General features: G+C 37.6%; 1 protein-coding gene and 1 pseudogene across 1 annotated transcript in view; both read left to right on the top strand.

Moving 5' to 3' along the window:
• Positions 1-15,056, top strand: part of SLC16A2 (solute carrier family 16 member 2) — a 170,966-nt gene that overhangs the window by 121,842 nt on the left and 34,068 nt on the right. The gene's annotated exons all lie outside the window — the stretch shown is intronic.
• Positions 11,155-12,560, top strand: LOC129149108 (ras-related GTP-binding protein A-like; annotated as a pseudogene).

Raw genomic sequence — 15,056 nt, 5'->3', positions numbered from 1 at the left:
TGTGCCCTAAGGTGTGCTTTTCCTATAACTAGGTCCAAAAGACCAAGCAAAACTTAAAGCCTCCAGATATCTGCCTGTGCCTGGAGTCTGATTGTCATTCTCCCTATTAATTAACCTTAAGCTATAGAACACAACAAGGTGTAGACTCCACAGGGTGAAGCAAGGTGTTTTCCAAAAGGACATGGCAATTGCTCTGCCCCTGCCCCCAAGGCAGAAGCTGCCTGGATGGTAAAGGTCAGCTGGAGAAAGATGTCCTCTACAGTATGAGGGATTGACTCAGCAGAGGATACCAGGCTGGCTGACTTCTGAGCTCTAACCCCAGAGCCCTTAAACCTGGAATCTCCTCACACTGCTGTAGCCACTGTGCCCTCCCTCTGCTGGAGCACAAGGTGAGTGGCTTCACATGAAATTTTGTGTTGGCCCTTTAAGAGAAAACCTGCATTTCCAACTGTCCTCTGGCTAACAACAACCCTAATGCTTTTCAAAGCCAGATGTTATGTGGGCATCTTTCTCAGTTTTGGTGCTCTCTGCTGGAGGGGCCAGTTTGGGTATTAGTCCACAAATTTCTCAGTTGCAACCGTCCACAGCTGAAATATCTCTCCGGAACTTCAGCTGCTATCTGTAAGAGCCCAGCCAGCCCTTTTGCGCCTCTGCCCTTTCTACTAGTCTCTATGTGGTCTTCACATTCCATCCTTGGTAATCAGGGTTCTTTCCAGATAGTCTTCAGTTGATTATTCAGGATGGGTTTTTTGTATTTTAGTTGTAATTCCAGCTTGGTCCTGGGAGCATGTCTGTGTAACATCCACTTTGCTGTCATTTTTTATCTCCTCTTATTAATTTTTTGTATAGTGTTTTTGTTCTATATTTCATTTAATTCTGCTCTAATTTTTACTATTTCCTTTCTTCTGACTTTGGGTTGCCTTTGTTCTGCTTTTTCTAGTTCTTTAAGATGTGATCTTGTGTTGTTTACTTGGGATTTCTCTTATTTCTTGAGATAGGCCTGCTTTCGTTGAGTATCACTGCTTTCGCTGCATCCCTGAAGTTTTAATATGTTGTACTATCATTCTCATTTGTCTCTATATATCTTTTTATCTCATATTTTATTTCTTCTTGGATCCATGCATTTTTTAGTAGTATGTTGTTTAATCTCATACTTGTGTGTTTCTTTACTACTTTTTTGAAGTTTATTTCTAATTTCAAGGCATCGTGATTAGATAATATATTTATTTATTATCATTTCAACCTTTTTTAATTTGTTGATGCTAATTTTATGACCCAACATATGGTCATCCTTGTGAATGTTCCATGTTCACTGAAGAACAATATATAACCTGGTGTTCCATGATGGAAGGTTCTGTAAATGTCAATTATTTCCATTTGACCTAGTATTTCATTTAAGGCCAATATTTCCTTATTGATATGCTGTTTGGTTGATCTATCTAGACCTACCAAAGGAGTATTAAGATCCCCAACTATGATTGTGTTTAAATCTGTTTCTTCCTTTAGTTCTGTGAGTAGTTGTTTTATATATTTTGGTGCTCCCTGGTTGTGTGCACATATATTAAGAAGTGTTAAATTTACTTGATGTAGTATCCCACTTATCATTATAAATTGTCCATCTTTGTCTCTTGTTATTTTTGTTATCTTTAAGTCTATTTTGTCAGATATAAGTATAGCTACACCTGCTTTTCTGTGGATATAATTTTCTTGGAGAATCATTTTCTACTCTTTTACTTTGAATCTAACTTTGTCTTTGCAGATTAGATGAGTCTCTTGTAGACAGCATATCGTTGAGGTATTTTTTTTTTTAAATCCACTCTGCTACTCTGTACCTCTTTATTGATGAATTCAGACCATTTTCATTTATGGTAATTATTGATGTAAGAGGACTTACTATAGTCATTTTTAAAATTTTATTTTTATTGATTCAGAGAGGAAGGGAGAGAGAGAGAGAGAGAGAGAGAGAGAGAGAGAGAGAGATATCAATGATGAGAGAGAATCATTGATTGACTGCCTCCTGCACGCTCCCCCCCCCTCCCCACTGGGGATCGAGCCCACAACCCGGGACCCTTCAGTTCACAGGCTGACACTCTATTCAATGAGCCAAACCAGCTAGGGCTACTATAGTAATTTTATCTTTTGTTTTCTGGTAGCTCTGTCCTCCATTAGTTCTTTTCCTTTGTGTTTCTGTTTGTTGTTTTTATTTGGTGGTATTCCATACTTCTTTCCTTTTTAAGCTATGTATCCTGGTTTGGGGATGTTTGTGTATGATTACCATTAGGTTTATAAATAATAAAGTTGCATATATACAGTAGGTTTTTTTTTTTCCTTTTGAGTGCATCTGATCTTCATCCTCCTTTCCCAGTTCAGACCTTTACCACCTCCCCTTTTATGTTTGTTTGTTTGTTTTTTGTCACAAATTATCCATGTTTATGCTGTAAGTATTTTTGTGCTCTTACCCTTAGTGTTCTGACCTTATGTTCTTTGTTTCAGGTAGAATAACTCCCTTGATTATTTCCTTCAATGGAACGCCTTTTTTTTCTCTCCTTCATATTTAAAGAATAGTTTTGCTGGATATATTATCCGTGGCTGGTAATTTCTATCTTTCAGACATCTGAACATTTGTTTCTACTCTCTTCTGGCTTGTAGAGTTTCTGCTGAGATGTCAGATTTAATTCTGATGGATTTGCCTTTGTGGGTCACTTCCTTCTTTTCCCTGGCTGATTTGAGAATTTTTTATTTGTCATTAATTTTTGACAGTTTTAATACAAAGTACTTTGGAGAGGGCCTCTTTGGATTGAGGTATCTAGGTGTTTTGTTTGCTTCTTGGATTTGAGGATCTAGTTCTTTTCATAGGTTTGGGAAGTTCTCATCCACCATTTGTTTGAATAGACTCTCCATTCCCTGCTCCCTCTCTTATTCCTCTGGAATGCTTATTATTCTAATATTGCTTTTCTGATAGAGTCAGATATTTCTCATAGAGTGCTTTCATTTTTCTTTATGTTCAGGTCTTTTCCTTCTTTCATCTGCATCATTTCTAGATTCCTATCTTCAATATCACTAATTATTTCCTCCATCTGGTTGGCTCTGTTTTCTATGCTCAGTAGTTCACTCTTAATCTCCTTAATTGCAAGCTTCATTTGCATGATTTCTCATTGGTTCATTTTAAACGTTTCAATGTCATTTTTAATATATTTTTATTGATTTCAGAGAGCATGGGATAAGGAGAGAGAGACAGAAACATCAGTGATGATCTAGAATCATCGATCCCACACACACCCCTAATGGGGATTAGCCTGCAACCCGGGCATGTGCCCTGATTGGGAATCAAACTGTGACCTACTGGTTCATAAGTCAATGTTCAACCTCTGAGCCATGCTGGCCAGACATAGCTTTTTTTTTCTTCTTATTAATCCTCACAGCCTTTTCCATACCTCTGCCCTTCCTACCAGTCTAGATGTGGCTTCTTCTGTAAGTCTGTTCAGCAAGTGTTCAGTTGGTTATTTGGGATTGTTCTATAATTTAGTTGTATTTCTGGTTTTATCCTGGGAGAAGGTGAGTATAATTTCCATCTACTTCACTGATATCTTAGATCCTCTCCAACTCACTGTTTTCAAGATTATGTTACATGTGAATGTTTAGATTACAGAACTTTGATTTTGATGTGTTTTGGTATAGATTTCTTTGATTCATCCTCTTTGGTGCTCATTCATGTTTTTAACATTATAAGTTTGTATTTTGTCAAATCTGTGGATTTTTCAGCCATTATTTCTTTGAGCATTTTTTCAGCCACTCATTCCTGCTCTTTGTCCAGGACTCCTCTAATGACAGGAATGTTGCATCTTTTATTACAGCCTTGCAGTTCTTTGAGTCTCTTTTCTTTTTTTTTCTAATTTATTTTCTCTGTGTTGTTTAGATTAGATAATTTCTATTTTTCTATCTTCAAGTTCACTCATTCTTTCCTCTGTCCTCTCCATTCTGTTGTGGAGCCCATTCAATAAGCATTTAATTGTTCACTGAAGCATTTTTATGATGGCTGCTTTAAAATCCTTGTCAAATAACTCCTACATCTTTGTCATTTAGTTGTTGGTATAAATTAATTATCTTGTCTCATTGAAGTTGAGATTTCCTAGTGTTTGATGTGGCAAGTGGTTTTCTATTGTATCCTAGACATTTTGGATATTATATTATGAGACTCTGGATCTTATTTAAATATTATTTTTTAGTAGACCTTCTATGACACTGTGCCAGCAAGGCACCCACCTTTTTATTGCTAGATGGAGTGGAAGAAATGGGGGTGGAAGTCCATGTTCCCTGCTTAGCCTCCATTGACACTCTGTGGAGGATAGGTGCTTTGTTATTGCTGATCAGTGTTTGGTGTTCAAACACTAGGCTTCCTCTGATACCTTATTTTTTGGAAGAGGTAGGGGTCCCTTGCTACTATTTCCCACATTGCTTCAACTGATATGATACTAAGAGATGGTGAAAATACTGCTTTCCTGCTTGGCCTTTACTGTAATCACCTTGGCACTACTCCAGGAATGGGAGGAGAGTTGGAGGTTACAGTCTGGCAATGGTGAAAGTCCAGGCTCTCTGTATGGTCTTCACTAACTTCATGGGGGTACAGTATAATGGAATTCCTGGCTCCCTACTCAGTTTACTCTGATAGGATCTCAGTATGGGAGGGGAAAGGCAGGTTGAGACACCTTGTTACAGCTGGGTGAGTGTATAAGTCTAGGTTCTCCACTAGGCCTTTACTTGTAAAGGTCAGTTGAAAAGCATTTTTTTCCCATGGCATTTGGCTGCAGTTATTGTCTAAAAGTATTCTATCTTGCTAGACTACCCCTTTCCTGTATTTTTCTAAATAAAGCAGGCTTTTATTTGGGGCTTATTTTATCTATTCTCATTAGAATTTCTGGTTGATGGGCTTTTTCAGCTCCAGATGTAAGATATATGAGGCAAAAAGAAAATTGCTGTGTTGTTCTTTTGGTCCTGAGACCATAGGCCTTTTTCTTTCTACCCTTTAGACTTCTTTATTTGTTTCACATACAATATCCAGTTTTTTAACTATACTTCATGGGAGGAATAGAAAACAGTACTTTGATATAGTTTTTAAATGCTAAATGTGTGTGTGTGTGTGTGTGTGTGTGTGTGTGTGTGTGTGTGTGTGTGTATTTAAATGAAGCCATTCATATATGATATTCACTTATTTAACAGTTAATTATCATCCTCTCTAGAACAGAGAAAGGGTAATCCCACAAGCATTGAAGATGCTAAATAAATTACATATTATCTTTGTTTCAAAAGATCTTACAGTAGAATAAGAAACACATTTCTTAAAATAAGAGCAATGAAATTCATAAATTTCGTGGTTAAAGGCCAGAGTAAAGTTTTCTATTTAAAGATTTAGAGAGAGGTCAAAATCCCAAGTGAAAGAAAATTTACTATGTTAAATAAAAGTAAGGTAATCTAATACTTAGATTAATAATGTAAGAGAAAGTATGTAAAGGATTGTTAGCAGGAAACATTATCAGAGGAAATTTAGTGGAAGAAAAATAATCAAGGGATGACTATATTTTTTAAAAGGAGAAACAATAGTTATAATTATAATGATAATAAACATGTTGATGATAAATAAGTGCTATTGGTTATCCTTTACCTTTCTTGCACTCAGTTTTCCTTTTTGGAAAATACAAGGCATTGGTAGAGTTATTCTAGAATTCTTGACAGTCCTTGGTCTTAGAGCTAGGGAGTTTTTATTATTTTCCATATTACTCTTGCTCTCATAAGAGGAAGACAAATATATTTTGATGAGGCAGCTGAGATGTGGGAGAGTTTGGAAGGGTGAAAAGTAGATTTTAACAGGTGATGTAGAGGGTCATATTTCTAAACAACCTGGCAAAATCAGATGTGGCATCCCACAACTTTCGCTCAGGCACAGGGCATTATTTAAACCCACAGCTGCACTAAGTGCTAAACAAATGCCTAACTTTTGACTTTCTGTCCAACAAAGCCCTAGGACTTTGAGGATTAACTATGTATAAACCCATCATCCACAGCTTTCATCCAGTGGCTCTCACAGTTCTCTTCAACCTCAAGCACTACCCTCAGGTGAATTAGTACTCCCAGAGAGTTGGTCCCCAAAATGCCTGTACCTGAAGTGAACATAATATCTATATTCAACAGGTACCCCCTCCTTTCCTGCTTTAGGAACACACAGATAGCTGGACTTCTGTTTAGCCTAGGAATTGCAAGAGTGGAGCCCTGACCTTTCCAGTTCCATCCTGGGTCTATTGGCCCTCAAGATTCCTTATGCTATAAGTGTTTTCACTCAAATGCTCAATTCGTGCCCTGATTCCTTACTCAGGCTCATAGGCTTTGAAGTACAGGAAGACTGCTCAGAAAAGAACTCAGATGTGAGACCAGATTCTTCATTCCTTGGCTGCCAAAAGCCAACTTAGCTGAGCTCTCCCTCTGAGTTGAAAGAGGGGGAGAAGATACTCCAAGAGCCAAACTCTCCAAATATTGGTATATTACATGCTTTCACAAATTCCTGTTGTTTTGGACAACTAACAGGAGCTCAAATTGGGAATAAGGGAGCAAAGCCAAAGAAAAGGCAAAGCTAAGAAAGGAGTAGATGAGAGAAAGAGAGCGAGAGGTGAAGGGGGTGGTAATGGGGGAAGAGGTGGCTCTATTCAAGAGTCCCTCCTTCCTGATAAGGTGAACAGTACTATGAAGGAATGACAAATATGATTAGGAATTCATGTTCTGAGGCTTAACTGCCAAATTTCTGGAGAAAATGGCACTGTGAAATGGAGTCTCTGTTGCCAGAAATATTCCCCTATTTCTGCTCCATCTCCACCCCTCTTTAGGGTCCACAGAACATGGTAAAGAAACTAAACCTAGTTGGGATTAGTGGGTATGGTAAGAATGGCATAGGTAGGACATGGAGACCATGTGGGGTAGGTGGCAAGCAGCTCAGGACCGTGCTTATGGTATGCTGACACATCTGGTTAGGTGATCAGAACCTATTAGATGATGGAAAGCATTGGTAGAACACTTTTAAGAGGAGGAAAGCAAATACACTTTAGGGTCATCCAGGGAGCTCCAGAGGGGAGAAATACAGCAACATGGTTTTCCTTGGGAACTGTGATGGCAGGAGCCCTGACCTCTATTCTCTCTCTGGCTGACAGAGAGTGACCTCCAGCTGAGCTTCTTTTATTAATTATTTCTCTAGCCTTATACAGGACCCAGAGTTAAGTGCTAGGTAATTATTTTTCCAGTGAATAAATGAAACACTCTTGTTCAGGAAAGCTGATTCCAAACCTTTTTTCATTTTCTGAAAAACACTGTGTTAAGAAGCTCTTTATTTCAGCTTTCAGCCTCTCAATCTATTGACTGTGGTAGCTACTAATCATCCAACTATTGGGTTTAGAAGTTTACTCTAGATTTGTATCAATCCTTTATTAAAGAATTCCAAAAGTATTTTCATATTTGTCCTGTTATTTGATCCTGTCAATGTTTTAAATTTTATTCTTCATTAGAACATGGTGGTGTTTTTCTGGGTTGGCACAGCAATACTAAAAACATTCTTTTCGAAGCATTCTACATCTAAACAAATCCCATTTTTAACTTTCCACACTTTGTCTCAAAGCATACCAATGTTATTGGGCTACTTTTGAGTGTCAAAACTTGTAAAGTCAAATAACCACTGAAATTATAAATTGTCTTATTATCCACTTATTAAGTTATTTGGCATCCTTTTCTCTGCCGTTATTATATATTTACTTCCATTTTTTGAATAATAAGATTGAGGTATTCTATTTCTAATTTTACAGACAGTCAGACTGAGGCCCAGAGAAATTCACACTTAGGAGCACCCATGTCAATTCTGAAAATGCAGTCCTTCTAACTCCTGCACCAGTCTTCCAGGAGTAACTAGGTTCAATTTAATGGCCCACTGATTTGGCAACCACTGGCTTAGCACAATGGTCAGTTATCTACACTAGTATCTAAAGTATATCACACATGATTCTTGAACCAAAAAAACCATCAATGTTTAGAGGAACTACAAATTGGACAGTTTCCTCAGCTTTCTTGGAGGGGACTGGCCAGCCCTTACAGTCTCAAATTGTCAAAAATTCACCCGAGAGTATGAGAAAGAGGCAAGAGGCAGAGACAAGAAATAAGGAGACAGAAGAGAAACACAACTAAAACACAAAGATTGATGACAAGGGCCTTATTAGAACTGCAGAATGTTCAAAATAAAAGACTCATCAGGAATCACAGGATTCACTGGTGAATTCCAAACATTTAAGAAAGAAATAACACCAATCCTATAGAAACTCTTATTAAAAAAATAGAAGAGGAGGGAATAGCTTTCAATTCATTCTATGACTCCAATACTATCCTAATGCCAAAACCAGATAAATAAATCACAAGAAAAGAAAACCACAGATGAATAACCACATGTATATGGACAGATAATTTTCGACAAAGGAGCCAGAAACACACAATGGAGTAAAGATATTCTCTTCAATAAATGGCGATGAGAAAACTGGAAAGCCACATGCAAATGAATGACACTGGAATGCAGTTTGTCCCCATTTACAAAAATTAATTCAAAATGGATCAAAGACCTACACATGAGACCCAAAACAATAAGTCACATAGAAGAAAATACAGGTACAAAATGTATGGATCTTGGTTGTAGAGAACATTTTATGAACTTAGCTCTAAAGGCAAGAGAAGTAAAACCAAAAGTAAGTGAATGGGACGATATCAAATGAAAAGCTTCTGCACAGCAAAAGAAACTGACAACAAAACAAAGAGGCAGCTAACCGATGAGAGATGCTATTTGCAAACAGTAACTCCAACAAAGGTTTAATTTCCAAATTATATAAAGAACTCAAAAAGTGCAACACCAAACAATCCAATTAAAAGTGGGCAGAGGACACTACAAAGAGCCAATAAATATATGAAAAGATGTTCAACCTCAGGAGTAATTAGGGAAATACAAATAAAAACTACAATGAGATACCACCTCACACCTGTAAGAGTGGCCATTATCAACAAGACAAGTAATAACAAATGTTGGAGAGGTTGTGAAAAAAGGGAATCCTCATTCACTGCTGGTGGGAATGTAGACTGGTACAACCACTATGGAAAGCAGTCTAGGGATTCCTCAAAAACCTAATTATACAGCTACCATCTGACCCAGCAATCCCTCTCCTGGGTATATACCCAAAAAAACTAGAAAATATGTATTCACAAACATATATGCATGTGTATGTTCATTGCAGCATTATTCACGGGCCAAGACATAGAAATAAAGTGTCCTGTGATAGAGGACTGGATAAAGAAGATGTGGTACATATACACAGTGGAATACTACTCAGCCATAAGAAAGGATGAAATACTGACATTTGCAACAACATAAGTGGACTCTGAGAATATTATACTAAGTGGAATAAGTCAGTCAGCAACAGCTGAGAATCATACAATTTCACTCATATGTGGGATATTAAACTGAAACTCATAAACATAAACAGTAGTGTGGTGGTTGCCAGAGGGAAGGCAGTGAGGGGTAAACAGGCTCCTATTATATGGTGACTAGAGGCCTGGTGCATTAAATTTGTGCACAGATAGGGTCCTTAGGCCTGGTTGACAATCAGGGCTGATTGGAGCCTCCCTGCTGCCAGCTGGGGCCTCCCTTTTCTGGCTGCTGGCTGGGGCCTTCCTTCATTCCATACCACCCCCTGATGGTCAGCACACATCATAGTGAGCCATCTAACTCTTGGTCTCCCAGTTGAACTCCTGAAGGGACAATTTGCATATTAGGCTTTTATATATATAGATGGGAGAAGATTTAACTTTTGTTGGTGGAAACAAGGTACAACATATAAATCTTGTAACATAGAAACCCACACCTGAAACCTATATGATCATGTCCACCAATGTCATTCCAATAAATTTAATTTAAATATAATTAAAAAATACACTAGAAGGAATCAACAGCAGGTTAGATGAAGCAAATGATCAAAACAGTGACTTGGAAGACAATGTAGCAGAAAACACAAAATCAGAACAGTAAAAAGAAAAATAAGAATTTTAAAAATGAGGATAGTTTAATGAACCTGTGGGACAACATTAAGCATAGCAATATCAACAGCACAGGGCTATGGAAACAAGAAGTGAGAAAGACAAAGGGATTGAGAATTCATTTGAAGAAATAATGACTTAAAACTTCCCTTACGTGGTGAAAGAAAAAGACACATAACTTTGGGAAACACAGAAAGTGCCAACAAGATGAATCCAAAGAAGCCTACACCAAGTCACATCAAAATTAAAATGCCAAAGTTAAAAGACAAAGAGAGACTTTTAAAAGCAGCAAGAGAAAGACAGATAGTTACCTGGCCAGATAGCTCAGTTGATGAGAGCATCACCCTGATATGCCAAGGTTGCAGGTTTGATCCCTGATCAGGGCACATGCAAGAATCAACCAATGAATGCATAAATAAGTGAAACAACAAATCTCTACCTATTCTCTCTCTCTCTTCCTCTGTGTCTCACTTCCTCTCTCTCTCTCTAAAATCAATAAATAAAAAATAAATTAATAAGTAAGACTTTCACCTGATTTCTCTACAGAAATATTTCAGGCCAGAAAGGATTGGCATGAAGTATTGAAAGTGATGAAAGTCAAGAACCTAAAACCAAGAGTACTCTACCCAGAAAGGCTTTTTTTCAGTATCAAAGGAGAGATAGATCCCAAGACAAGAAAAAGCTGAAGGATATCATCATTACCAAACCAGCATTACAAGAAATGTTAAAAGGACTTTTTAAAGAAATAAATAAATAAAAGTATTAATAAGAAAATATTGCGAAGACAAATTCTTACTGACAAAGGCAAACACATAGTAAAATCAGTAGATCAACCAACACTAATAGTAGTATAAAGGTTAAAATGTAAAAGTAGGAAGATTGTATATAACTACAACAGTAAATTAAGGTATACACACAAACACACAAAAAAAGAAGTAAAAAATAATTATGAAATGTAAATGTGGTTGAGGTGAATAAAAATATTTGTATGTTTAGAGTGTGTTCAAACTTAAGTGACCATCAGTTTAAATAAACTGCTATACACACAGCCTGGTAATTATGCAGCACATGGTAACCACAAACCAAAACTCTACAAGAAATAAAGATTAAGGAATTCAAACACAACACTACAGAAAGTCATCAACATACAAGAGAGCAAAAGAATAAGAAAGGAACAGAGAAGAACTACAAAAACAATAGAAAACAATTACTAAAATGTCAATAAGTACATATCTATCAATAATTACTTTAAATGGAAATTGATGAAATTTACCAATCAAAAGATGAATGGAGGCTCAACCCAGAAAAGGAAAGATGGTGTCTGCAGTTGGTGCAGGAGAGGGGCCAAGCACAGAGACCTTGGTGTTTGTCCCTTCAACACGCTCCCTGAAGCCACACAAGCCAGTCCGCTCCAAGCTGCCTTCACGTCACCAGAGAGTAGGATGGGTGCTGGCAAATACAGCCTTTAAGAAAAACGTGCTATTGATGGGTAAAAGTGGGTCTGGTAAAACCAGCATGAGATCTATTATCTTTGCAAGTTATATTGCCAGAGACACGCATCAACTTGGTGCAACAATACTAGACCGTTTACATAGTCTTCAAATTAATAGCAGTTTGAGCACCTACTCTCTCAGAGACTCTGTTGGAAATACAAGGACATTTGATGTAGAAAATTCCCATGTTCGATATCTGGGAAACCTGGTGTTGAACCTGTGGGACTGTGGTGGACAGGACACCTTCATGAAAAACGACTTCACTAGCCAACAAGACAACATCTTCCAAAATGTGGAGGTTCTGATTTATGTTTTTGATGTGGAGAGCCACGAACTGGAAAAGGACATGCACTGTTACCAGTCATGCCTGGAGACCATTCTGCAGAACTCTCCAGATGCCAAAATCTTTTGCTTGGTGTACGAGATGGATCTGGTACAGGAGGATCAGCGGGATTTGATTTTTAAAGAGTGGGAAGATCTGAAGCGTTTGTCTCGCCCACTGGAATGTTCTTGCTTCTGGACATTTATCTGGGATGAAACTCTCTATAAGGCTTAGTCCAGCATTGTTTATCAGCTGATTACCAATGTTCAGCAGCTAGAAATGAACCTGAGGAATTTTGCTAAAATGATCAAGGCCAATGAAGTGCTTCTATTTGAGAGAGCTACTTTTCTGGTGATTTCTCACTATCAGTGTAAAGAGCAGCGTGATGCCCACAGATTTTAAAAAATCAGCAACATTAAGTTGAGCTGCAGCAAGCTGGCTGCTTCTTTCCAGAGCATGGAAGTTGGAAACTCTAACTTTGCTGTTTTTATTGATATCTTTACATCCAACACTTATGTGATGGTTGTGATGTCTGATCCATCTATTCCTTCTGCAGCTACTCTGATAACATCCGCAATGCCAGGAAACACTTTCAAAAGCTGAAAAGTGTGGATAGGCCAAAGCAGTGTCTTCTCATGCGCTAAGCATTGCCAAATGTTTCAGAAAAGAAATTGAAATACTGTTTCTTAATCTTACTGTTGTATTAGTATATGTAGACTCTGAAATGTTGTGATGCTTACCACTTCTATATTTCTTCCCTACTGCCCAGTCATAATGTTTAACCTTGAATGCTATTTACTCAAATAGCCAGTGAGAAACTAGAAGATGAGCTGTCCATGAAGCTGATCTGACATAAAAGTAGGTAATATGTGAGTGTTCTGATAATAAGGTTTTAATAGTGTGTTCTGATAATCTTGTTACAATAGTTGTGTGTGCCAAAGCCTCTTCTAACATTGTCTTGTATTCCCTATAAGATAGTAACCTAGAAGTTTGGAGTATTATTGTTTCTCAGCATGCATTAAAATAATCCTTAACTCCAATTACAAATAAACTTACTGTTAGGGGGAAAAAAGATGAATGGATAAAGAAGATGTGGTACATATACACGATGAAATATTACTCAGCCATAAAAAGAATGAAATCTTACCATTTGTAAAAGCATGGATGGACCTAGATGAGTCAAATGAGAAAAACAAACACCATATGATTTCTCTTATGTGTGGAAACAAACTCACAGATACAGAGTATCAGAAGGAAGTTGGGGGCTGGGTGAAAAAGGTGAAGGGATTAAGAAGTACAAATTGATCATTACAAAATGGGGATGTAAAGTACAGCATAAGGATTATAGTCAATCTTTTTTTTAAAATATATTTTATTGATTTTTCACAGAGAGGAAGGGAGAGGGATAGAGAGCCAGAAACATCGATGAGAGAGAGACATCGACCAGCTGCCTCCTGCACACCCCCCACCGGGGGACGTGCCCGCAACCAATGTACATGCCCTTGACCGGAATCGAACCTGGGACCTTCCAGTCCGCAGACCGACGCTCTATCCACTGAGCCAAACCGGTTTTGGCTATAGTCAATCTTTTAATAAATATATATGGTGTCAGTTTACTGCAAGACTTATTGGGGGAATTACTTTGTAAGTTATATAAATGTGTAATCATTATGCTGTATACTATGCTATACACCATATTAAATGTCAACTCTAATCGAAAATATTTTTTAAAATTCAAAAAGACAGAGATTGGCAGATGTCTGGATAGAAAATTTGAAAAGAAATGCCCAAACTATATGCTGTCTTCAAGAAACTCACTTTAAATATGTATCTTCATATAATTATGCTGAGTGAAAAAGCCAATTTGAAAAGGTCACATACTATATGACTCTACTTATATAACTTTTTTGAAATAATATTATAGAGATGGAAAACAAATTTGTAGTTGCTAGAAGTTAGGGATGGTGGATGAGTAGAATGGATGGGATTATGAAGAGTAGCACAAAGTAGATTTTTGTGGTGATGGAATAGTTCTGTATCTTGATTATGGTGGTGATTTTACGAACCTACACATGTGATGAAATTATATAGAACTAAACACATGTAATGTACCAATGCCAATTTCCAGGTTTTGATATTGTAGCATAATTACATAAGATGTAACCATTGGGAGAAACTGGAAGAAAGATTCATGGGACCTCTCTGAAGTATCTTGGCTATTTCCTGTGAATTTAAAATTATTTCAAATTTAAAGTGTAAAACACAAATTAGATTAATTTTTAAATATATATTAAGAAACCTAATGCTAATATCACACTTAATGGTGAGAAACTGGCAGTTTTACCACTAAGATCTGATACAAGGCAAGGATGTCCCCTCCCAACACTCCTTTTAAAAATTAAAATAGAAGTTATAGCTAATACAATAATACAAGAAAATGAAATAACAGGTATACAAATTGGGAAGGAAGAAATAAAACTGCCTTTGTTTGTAGATGATATGATCATTTATATAGAAAACCTGAAAGAATCAACTAAAAATCTTCTGGAAAAATCCATCACTTTGCTATATTCCAACAAATTCCAAGTGAGATTTGAAATTAAAACAAATGCCATTTACACTAGCTCCCCCCAAAATTATATACTTAGGTATAAGTTTTACAAAATATGTACAAACTCTATATGAGTAAACCTACAAAATGCTTAAAAACAAAATTTAGGAAAACCAAGATGGCGGCATAGGTTAAACACCTAACCTACAGCCGGGCACAACAATTTCAAAAATACAACTAAAAGTCAAAACGGACATCATCCAGAACCACAGGAAAGCTGGCGGACTGAAATGCCCACAACTAGAAGGAAAGAGAAAACCACAAGGATAATCAGAGGAGCCATAAAAGCCTGAGGTATGGAGACACAGGCGGAGACACGAGCAAGCGCGCGTGCGGGGAGGACGGAGCCGGAGAGGAAGGGGCGGCTGACGGCCTGGCCGGCGTTCACTAGCAGGAAGGAGATAAAAGCTCCAGATTGCGCTGAACACCAGCTCCGACTGCACTGAACCCCATTTCCGGGCGAAACCCTGGGAAGCCAGGCGCACGCTGGGGGAATGAATCTGGGCTGTGGGGCACAGACACAGAGGAG

The sequence above is a fragment of the Eptesicus fuscus genome, chromosome 1 (assembly GCF_027574615.1).
Source record: "Eptesicus fuscus isolate TK198812 chromosome 1, DD_ASM_mEF_20220401, whole genome shotgun sequence".
Classification (NCBI taxonomy): Eukaryota; Metazoa; Chordata; class Mammalia; order Chiroptera; family Vespertilionidae; genus Eptesicus; species Eptesicus fuscus.
Note: the sequence above shows the minus strand (reverse complement) of the source record. Positions and strands in the feature narration are given on the sequence as shown.